The 9,201-nt window shown below is 45.0% G+C and overlaps 1 long non-coding RNA gene across 1 annotated transcript in view; it reads right to left on the bottom strand.

Annotated features, from left to right (window-relative positions):
• The window catches only part of LOC110299647, a 13,771-nt gene extending 5,515 nt beyond the window's left edge, over window positions 1-8,256 (bottom strand). Inside the window, exons 1-2 of the long non-coding RNA XR_002378502.1 lie at window positions 8,188-8,256; window positions 7,953-8,059 (exon numbers count right to left, since the gene is read on the bottom strand). This is a non-coding gene — a long non-coding RNA (uncharacterized LOC110299647). The remainder of the gene's footprint in view (window positions 1-7,952; window positions 8,060-8,187) is intronic.
• Window positions 8,257-9,201: the final 945 nt, after the last annotated feature.

Here is a 9,201-nt window from a genome sequence, read left to right as displayed (position 1 = left end):
AGAGGGAGAGGGAGAGGGAGAGGGAGAGGGAGAGGGAGAGACTGGGGTCCAGTTCAGTGGATAAAGTGTTTGTATGAAAGACAGAGTCCAGATCTCCAGAAGCTATGAGAACTGTACACAGGAGTGACTGCATCCTGACCCAGGACTCAGAAGGCAGAGACAAAGGATTCCTGGGCAAGTGAGAGAGCTGGGTGAGCCAGAACTGGCGGGATGGACCCCACCTCAGCAAAACAAAATGGAAAGGGAGTGAGGGGACATCTAGTGTCAACTCAGGCCAGCAAGCACACGCCCATTACAGTGTTCACAAGGACAAAAAGTAGCCAGCCCACACACAGAACACAAGCAAAGCAATGGAAAAAAATATATATTTCTTTTTGATACATTTTGAAACAGGGCCCACTCATGGAAACACATACACACACCACACACACAAACAAAATAGGATTCAAAATTAAAATGCTTTGACCTTAAAAACAAAACTAAAAAAAAACAAAACAAAACAAAACAAAACAAAACTTACTTCTCTCTTTTTTTCCATAGCGTGAGCGTGAAGCTGTTTCCCTCCTGTACAATTAGAGATGTTTTGAAGATACCAAAAGAATTATTTTCCCCATTTTTCTACCCACAGAGGACTCTGTGGTTTAGCCACCTTCTGTTTTGAAGCCCTCTGTCAAGACTTTATCTTGTTGAGAGCTGGCGGGATGGCTCCGGAGGTGAAAGCACTGGACAGCAAACCCAAAGACCTGAATCTGAGCCCCAGGACCCCACGTAGTGGCCAGGTAAAAGCCTGACACATCTGGAGAGACAGCTCAGCAGTTAAGAGCACTGGTTGTTCATCCAGAGGACCTGGGTTCAATTCCCAGCAGCCACATGGCAGCACACAAGCAAGCGTCTGTAACTCCAAGATGTGACACCCTCACACGGACATACACGCAGGCAAAACACCAACATCCATAAGATGAAAATAAACACACTTAAAAGCCTGGCACAACTCCACGACTCTGAAACCTCAGCATGGCATCGAGGAGTGGCGATCCCAGGAACTCTCTGGCCATGCAGGCCAGTCTACATGGTGGGCTCTCTGCTCAGTGGGGAGAACCTGCCTCTCGCTATGGAGCCAGCAAGACAGCTTCAGCAGGATCCTGCACACGAGCCTAAAGACCTGAGTTTGACCCCCAGTATCCATGGAGGGAAGAGAGAACTAGCTCCCAAAAGCTGTCCTCTGACCTCCACAAGCAGCCTGCAGCATATACACACCCAGTCACAATCATTACATAGTTTTGTTTTATTTTAAGTGGACGGTATTGGTCTTCTTCTTCTTCTTCTTCTTCTTCTTCTTCTTCTTCTTCTTCTTCTTCTTCTTCTTCTTCTTCTTCTTCTTCCCCTTCCTCCTCTTCTTCTTCCCCTTCCTCCTCTTCTTCCTCCTCCTCCTCCTCATCTTCCTCCTCCTCTTCTTCTTCCTCTTCTTCCTCCTCCTCTTTCTCCTCCTCCTCTTCTTCCTTCTCCTCCTTCTCCTCTTCGTCAAGCACCCACTCATGTGTGCACACACATACTCACAAACAAAACAATAAAAATAATAACAATTTATTGGGATATTTCCCTGTACTGTCTATAGATCATAATTTTTACAAGGACCATACCTCAAATCATCACCTATGGGATGCTGGTTACCCTGGTGTTCTTAAGATTTCGTTACAAAAGGGGAGCATGCATGGAAAACAAAGGTTGGGCCATGACTGGCTCTCTTGGTTGTAGTCTGTGGAGAACTGGAAATCTGCTGATAGAGATGTTGAATTCTCAACAGGGGAGGCAGAGTATGTATGTCATGGGAAAGGGGGAGGGGGAGGAGAAGAAAAGGGAGAAAAGGGAAAGGAAGAAGAGGAAGAAGAGGCAGAAGGTAGGAGGAAGAAGAGGATGAAGAAGAGGAAGAAGAGGATGAAGAAGAGGACAAAGTAGAGGAAGAGGAGCTAGAGGAAGAGAAGACAGAGGAGGAAGAAGAGGAGGAGGTGGAGCACTTGCAGAGGATTTAGTTTTGGTTCCAAAGCCCTTATCAAGAAGCTCACAACCATCAATAACTCTAGATCCAAGCGATCTGACACTCTCTTCTGGCCTCAGAGGGCACTGGATGCACATGGAACACAGCCAAGCAAGCAGGCACACATTCATACACATAAATAAAAATCTTAAAACAAAGATGATAATTTGGGCCTCACTTTTAAAACTTAAACTTCCACCTGATAAGACACACCTTAAACAAGAAGAGGAGACAAACTAGAGACCAGATGAAAATGTTTGCCATATACATAACTTAGTATTGTGTCTCTGAATGTATAAAGATGTCCTATGCATGTATGAGAAAGAAAAGACACTCAATTGGAGAAAAAAAATGAACAAAGAAAAGTAACAGAAGTTTTCCATGTGAGCTATATAGACATCGATGAAGAGATGCTCAAGCTCCAAAGATGAAGTTTATTTACCCCATTTTGAGTACCAACCCTAGAAAAATAGTCATGCGTGCTTAGAAGGAGAGATGATAAGGATGTCTGTTCTGTGATGTCCATTGCAGTAAAACTTAGCAAGAAAGGGAAATGGGTCGAAATCATTTTGAATCACCTTGATGAACAGGGTGGGCATGAGGGTAAGGACACGGTCAGTGCTACAACCCTGATTCAGTCATTCATTCTCCATTCAAACCTTCCCTGCCCCGGCACTAACTGTAAATGTCACTTTTATTTACTCAGATGGAGGGATGAGCTGAGAGCCTTAGCCAAGCTGTGCGAACACACAGTTCAGGCTGAGCCCAGAGCATTTCCTTCTGTGTTCTAACTATCTCTAGTCCTAGACCTGGAAGCTTCTAGCCTCCATACAATCTAATCTTCCAAGCTGACTGATTCAATCCTGCTTCTCCTGGCTTCTCACTGAATTGCTTTGCCTGGCCTCATGCTACCTTTGGCAATCTGTTCTAATCTTCTGGCTCCTTCTCATTCTCTGGCTCATTCTGTCTTCACTTATGTCTAGCTTATTCTCTCTATAGGTAAAACTGTCCCAGTAAAACTACCATACATACACAGCCCCCACCACCCACCATGCCACACCCCTTCCCCCCTCTCTCGCCTCTTATGTAGCCTCTCTTTTTGTCCTGTTCTGGTGTAAGTTGGGTTTATCCTCTCTCTGACTCATTCTGTCAATTTTTTTCCTCTGATTCTTCACTTTGTCTGCCTCTCAACTAGATGTCACGTTCAAACACCTCTGCTTCCTTCTACAAACTAACCTTACTTTCATCGTTAAGGATTAAAGGTGTGCACTAAAGATGTGTGTATTCCAGCCAGATCATATAGTAATCTGGGGTGTGTCTGCATTCTGGCCAGATCATATCTTTGGGTGTGATTCCTTGCCAAAGCAGCCATGTTTCTGGGTTAAAATTCCTCTACAACTAACTGAGGATCTATGGACCACTTATGGCTTCAGAGGGAGGGTCAGTGTATGCCCTCATTCCCAGCACAAGTTGAAGTCATGGGTTATTTTTAAAGGCGGGGGGGGGGCACCTGAACCTGGGGGACATGGGAGTGGGAAGAATTGTGGGGTAAGTATGAACCAAACACATTGTAGGAAATTCTTTTTTAAAGTAAATGAAAAATCTCACTGAGTGAGTACATTTGAACAACTGTTTGCATGCCTTCAGCATGGTGAGCCTCAGAGGACAGTTACAGCGATGAAGGATGATGTGTGGTGCTCTCAGAAGGAGTGGATGATATTTAGTTACTCTCTGCTACCTGACTCGGAAGCCTATCCTACAGTAGAAGACTTCAAGCTCTCTCCCCGGGAGCCAAGGTTCTCTAATAGGAGTGTGACTAACTCTGCAGAAGGAGGTCATTCTTTGTCCAGGTGACAATGGCTGCTATCTAGCCACTGCTCTGCAGATGGCCCATGGCATACCTGCCTCTGCTCAATAAACTCCAACTGTGGCCCTGCCACCCTGATCCCCACCCTAACTGTAAAACACCAGAATAATCCTGGCAGATAGGCAAAATCCTTTCAAACTGGCAGTGGTAACGATGTTGATGATGGTGATGGTGCTGATGGTGATGATGGTGATGATGCTAATGTTGGTGATGATGATGGGAATGGTGAAGAAGGAGGAGGAAAAGGAGGGGGCGGAGGAGGAGGAGGAGGAAGAGGAGAAGAAGAAACATTTTTGTTCTTTATTCAAGGGTAGGTTCAGCCGGTTTCTAAGCAGGTCAGTGATGCTGTTTAACTTACATCTCTGATCACAGATTTTTCCTTTCCCTTTGCAGTCCATGTTCATACACTGAGCATCAGGGAAATCACCACAGGAATGGAGGCAAATCTTTTCACTTCATGCGAAATCCACATTTGAAAATTTTCCACCATCAGTGACTAACAGAGGATTGAAGACATCGTAGCACAGTGGCCTGTTCTCTGCCACCCTTATCTTAATTCGCCATACATTGCCTCTGTTGTCTGATGGGACTTTTGATGAGAAACAGGGCTCCATGGGCACGATTAAGTAATATTTTTCAAAAGAGATTGGGATAACCACTTCCAAGGGTGCAGACACCTCCTTGAAATTGTGTGTTCAAGGGGGAAATTGGAAGTGATGTTTAATAAGAGAAGTTCATGCCCACAAACATGTCTGGTTCAGAGTGGGCAGACTCAGGGTCTGGACCCTCCAGAGTCCTATTGCCGTATGTCATGGAACTGATATAGCCTACAGGAACCTGCTGACAGTGTCCTACAGATTCGTAGCTGTGCCCAACACTTGCCAGGATATGGATGGCACTAAAAACCAGGGCCTATTAAGCATCTAGTTTATCTCAGGCAGAGCACTAAACACTTTACTGGCTTACAGCAAGCCCCGAGTAGGTTCTGTTACCATCCCATTTGCAAAAACTAGGAAACTGAGACTCCACGAGTTTAGCTGTTGCCCCAAGTCTGAAATATAAGTGGAACATAGCCCATGACTCTACTCTTCGAAAACAGACCCCAAAGGATGCTGATCTGCAGCCATGCTCAGAGAGATAGTGGTCTAGGAGTGAACTGTCCATGGACCAAGTCTGGCCCCTTGTTTGTTTTTGTCTGTGTTCAATGCTTATAGCACCACCACATGCCCTTTTAGTAAAAGCTATTCTGGATGGTAAGTGGACATTGAAAACATCTGCAGGACCCCATCTTGGACCCGTCCCCCCCACCACACACACACACACAGTTGCCCTATAAGATATTATTCTTGTAGATCAAACCTAGAGCAGAAAAGCAAGATTAGTGACAGAAATCCAAAAAAGGAAATCGATGCTTGTCCCAAGATTTCACCATCCTTCTGGAGATGTCAGAATGGTAGGCACAGTTCTATCTGAAAGAGGCTGCTTAGTTTTACTGATAGAGAAATCTCATGAGCCAGGGAGGTGGTGAGGCAGGGATGCTTTTGTTCCTGGAGGGCCCATGCTGATCTTTTAATCAACTTGTGGCACACAAACACACACACACACACCGGGGGCATGTTTGAAGTGTGGATACCTAGTTTAAGTTTGAAATTTCACATGTGCTGAAACCACTTTCATGTTATTGAGGGGAAAATGAGCCGAGGTTCTGCAGAAATAAGAGGGCAGGAACAATAAATGAATTTGTGCAGAATGCGCCGGCGCGCACACCCCACCTGCTCCGTGAATACGTGAATGCACCCTGTTTTATCTTTTCTTGTTTCAGAACTAAGGCAATTCATATAAATCTGGATGTCCTTTTCTTTGGGGAATTAAGGCTGGCACCATCAGTCTCTGCCTTTACCCAGAACAGCATGGGGGAGGAAAGGCCAACCCCTCTGCTGTCTCCTGACAAAGGATTGAAAAAAAAGTAAACGAGACTGCAGAGAAATGAATACTCGGGCCCACGCTGGAACGGAGCTGACCAGGTCGCAGTCCACCTGGGATGACGCCTCTCTCCAGCTGACAGGCACCAGTGATCTGGTTTTAGTCGCCAGCGCCCCAAACTTATTAACCGACTCTGATCTTCCATCTGCCGAATGCCAGGAGCCTCCCCCTCCCCACCTTGCATCATAAGACTTTAGTTTATAGACCCCTCTCGCTTCCGCTCACTTTTTATACCTTTCCTCTGATCCTACTCCGCCAATGACCCAAATGCCTCCAAGGCACAACCCTGCCAGTGTGGATGGCAGTCCCCCTCTGAATGGCACGCACAGCTGGGATGGCCAGGCCCAGCTGTAAAGCTGACTCGGTCCCACCACCGGGGCCCCCAGAGCACTGAAAAATGTCTACATATCAAACACAAGTTGGTTTCACGGAGTCCTTTTCTTCTCCCAATACTTTGTATCCCATGGCCACCACGGTTATTTTGAAAGCGTGTTTTAGATCTGGGTGATGACATTTAAATAAAGTAATCTCAATGAGGAGTTAGGGATTCATAAAAACACAGCCCAGGCCCCCACGCGGCAGGCAGCACAATTGTAAAAACTGGCCGTACCCAGCACTGAACTCCCGACGCATTTTCACGGAAGCAAGTTAAGTCTCGTGTCTACACAGGCAAGCTGTGGACCCTTCAGAGCTTAACTGAATCTGAACTTGGCTGTATCTACAATCCGGTTCGTTTGCTTTATGATTCCAGGACTCCTTGGACCTCCAAAGTCCTTTTGGACTCAGGCTTCCTCTTCCAAGTCCAGGTCCAGGTGGCCATGACTAAGTAGTTTCTCTGACAGTTGGCTCTTCTGGAGACCAGCAAAGGTGGTTTAAAGTATTTGAAGAAAAGAAATGCTCAAGTGGATATGGATGAAGATAATCCATGGGATGCTGGAGTAAAGGGGCTAAATTGTTCTCAAAACTTCACAGGATTCGATCTTTCAAGTTATCCTCAAAGATTAATAGCCATTCTTCTACTCTCTGAAATCTTTCTCTGTCTCTGTCTCTCTCTGTGTGTCTGTGTCTGTCTGTCTGTCTCTCTCTCTCATTAAATTTAGGACCTTGACATGCTAAACAAGTATCCTACCACTGAGCTATGTTCCCATCCCCCACAGTTTTAATTGATAACGGATTTCTTTCCAATGGATGCTGTCATTCTTAGCAAATATTTCTGAATAAAGTGAGCTTTAAAAAAAAAAAGCAAAAACAAACAAACAAAAAAAAAAAACAAAGATTAGGCGAATACCCTGCTGATAGCGACCCATACTTCTGTACAGACTTCCCTGACAATCTGAATTCTCTAAAATAGAGGCTTCATTCTTGGGCTGCAAGAAGTAGTGTCCCAGGTTCTGGAAGTAGAAATGAGTAAGGAATTCCTAGTCACTCAGCCACAACTGCCTAGCAAGATGTGTTGTTTAAAAAAGAAGACAGTAAAGAAAAAAAGTCCAGAAATAAATCAAAACAATCAATGACCGTGTTCATGTGTGGAAGTCAGAGGTCAGAGGTCAGCATTGGTCTGCTTCCTCAGTTGGCTCCATCTTGTATTTGGAGACAAGGTTTCTCACTGAGCCTGGAGATCACGGGGTTAGCTAGGCTGGTTGGCAAGGAGCCCCAAGGCTCCTCCCCTCTCAGCCTCTCTTGTGCTGGGATTACAAATATTGCCCTGGCTTCTCTTTTCCTTAAGGTGGGCGATGAGGACTAGACTCAGTTTAGCCACTTTCCCAAGGGAGCCACTCCCCAGCCTCTGCTAGCTAGTATTTTCAGAATGCTGACTTCCTAGCTCCATGAGATGCAAGAGGAGCATAAAGCCCTTGGCTTCGCCTTCAAGCTGCTCGCCATCCTACATCCCTGGAGAGCAGTGGGTGGAACCTGGGAACCCAAATGTGGCAGTTTGGATGAGAAATGTCTCCTGTAGGTCCGTAGGTTCGTGAACTAGAATACTTGGTCCCCAGTCAACAGCGTTCTTTGGGGGGGCGGAGAGGCATAGGCTTGCTGGAGGGAGAACAGCCCTGGGCCACAAAGCACTTACTTCCCTCTCTGAGAGTTCTGCTTGCAGCTGAAGAGATGCTCTCCTACCTCCCGACCTGCTGCTTGCCGACATGGCTTCCTTGCCACGACGGACTCTTCTCCTTCTGGAACATAAGCCAAAATGAACTCTCTTTCTTGCACAGATTGCTTTTGGTCATAGTGTTTTCTCACAGCAACAGAAAAGTAATCGATACACTGGCAGGCAAAGGAGAGCCAGAGCTGGCTGGCCTACCGGGTGGAACAGCTCTTGCTTCAGCACCAGAGATGATCTCTTCCTCTGTAAGAATGAAGGCATCTGTTTCCCTCAACTCTGTGGTTCTGGACGAAATACACAAGGACGCTGGCGGATAAAATGATTTAACACTAGACAGTAACCCAGCTGACTCAACCACCATCTTTAAAATATCAAATTCGGTCTGTGTATCAGTGGTACCATAAAGGGGAAAAGAAATAATGATGTTCTCACTAGTCTTTTGAAGTAATTTATGCATTTTTAACTCTCACAGAATTCAGATCTACAGGAACGGTTAAACAAAAGGCAACTATAGCATGTGGTCTCTAATCACTTCAAAATGCCTGCTGAGTGCTATTCGTAACTTTACTGTTTTCATGGCTTTACAAACAAATTTGGTTCACAGTAATAAAATGTTAGCTAAATGGGCAACTATTATTTATTTGTAATGAATACTATGATAAATATGATCAAGAATGCTTTAATGGACATTCATATTTAACTGCAGAACAAATTTATGGTATCTCACTATGCCCCTCTCTAAGTTACTGAAGAGGTTTAATAAAAAATAAAATAAAATAAAATAAATTTTTAAGCTAATGGCTAGGCAGAGGAGGTGCCCAAATCTGTGGCCCCAGCACTCAAAAAGCTAAGTAGACAGATCATCGGTTCAAAGCCAGCCTGGGTAACAAAGCAAGTTCCAGCTTAGCTATGGGGTCCTAGCTCCAAAACCAAAACTACTGTTTTATCAGCAGTGGTCGCCTCATTCTAAGCCTGGGCCCTAGCTCTGTGAGGATATTTAAATTTTATTTTACTTAATTAAGAGTAAGCAAAAGTAAAACTTCCATTTCCTTCCTCGCATATGATTAAAGTCCAGTAGTCATCTTTGGCCAGCAGTTTCCATAGGGAACGATAAGGTTATCGAACAATGTTTTCGCTGCAGAACATTATGCAGGTAGTACTATTCTAGGTCCATAAAGCGCCCCACACATACCTTGTTTAATTATTCAAACA

This window comes from Mus caroli, chromosome 8, assembly GCF_900094665.2.
Source record: "Mus caroli chromosome 8, CAROLI_EIJ_v1.1, whole genome shotgun sequence".
NCBI classification, from domain to species: Eukaryota; Metazoa; Chordata; class Mammalia; order Rodentia; family Muridae; genus Mus; species Mus caroli.
The sequence above is the reverse complement of the archived record's forward strand: the minus strand, read 5'-3'. Positions and strand labels throughout refer to the sequence as shown.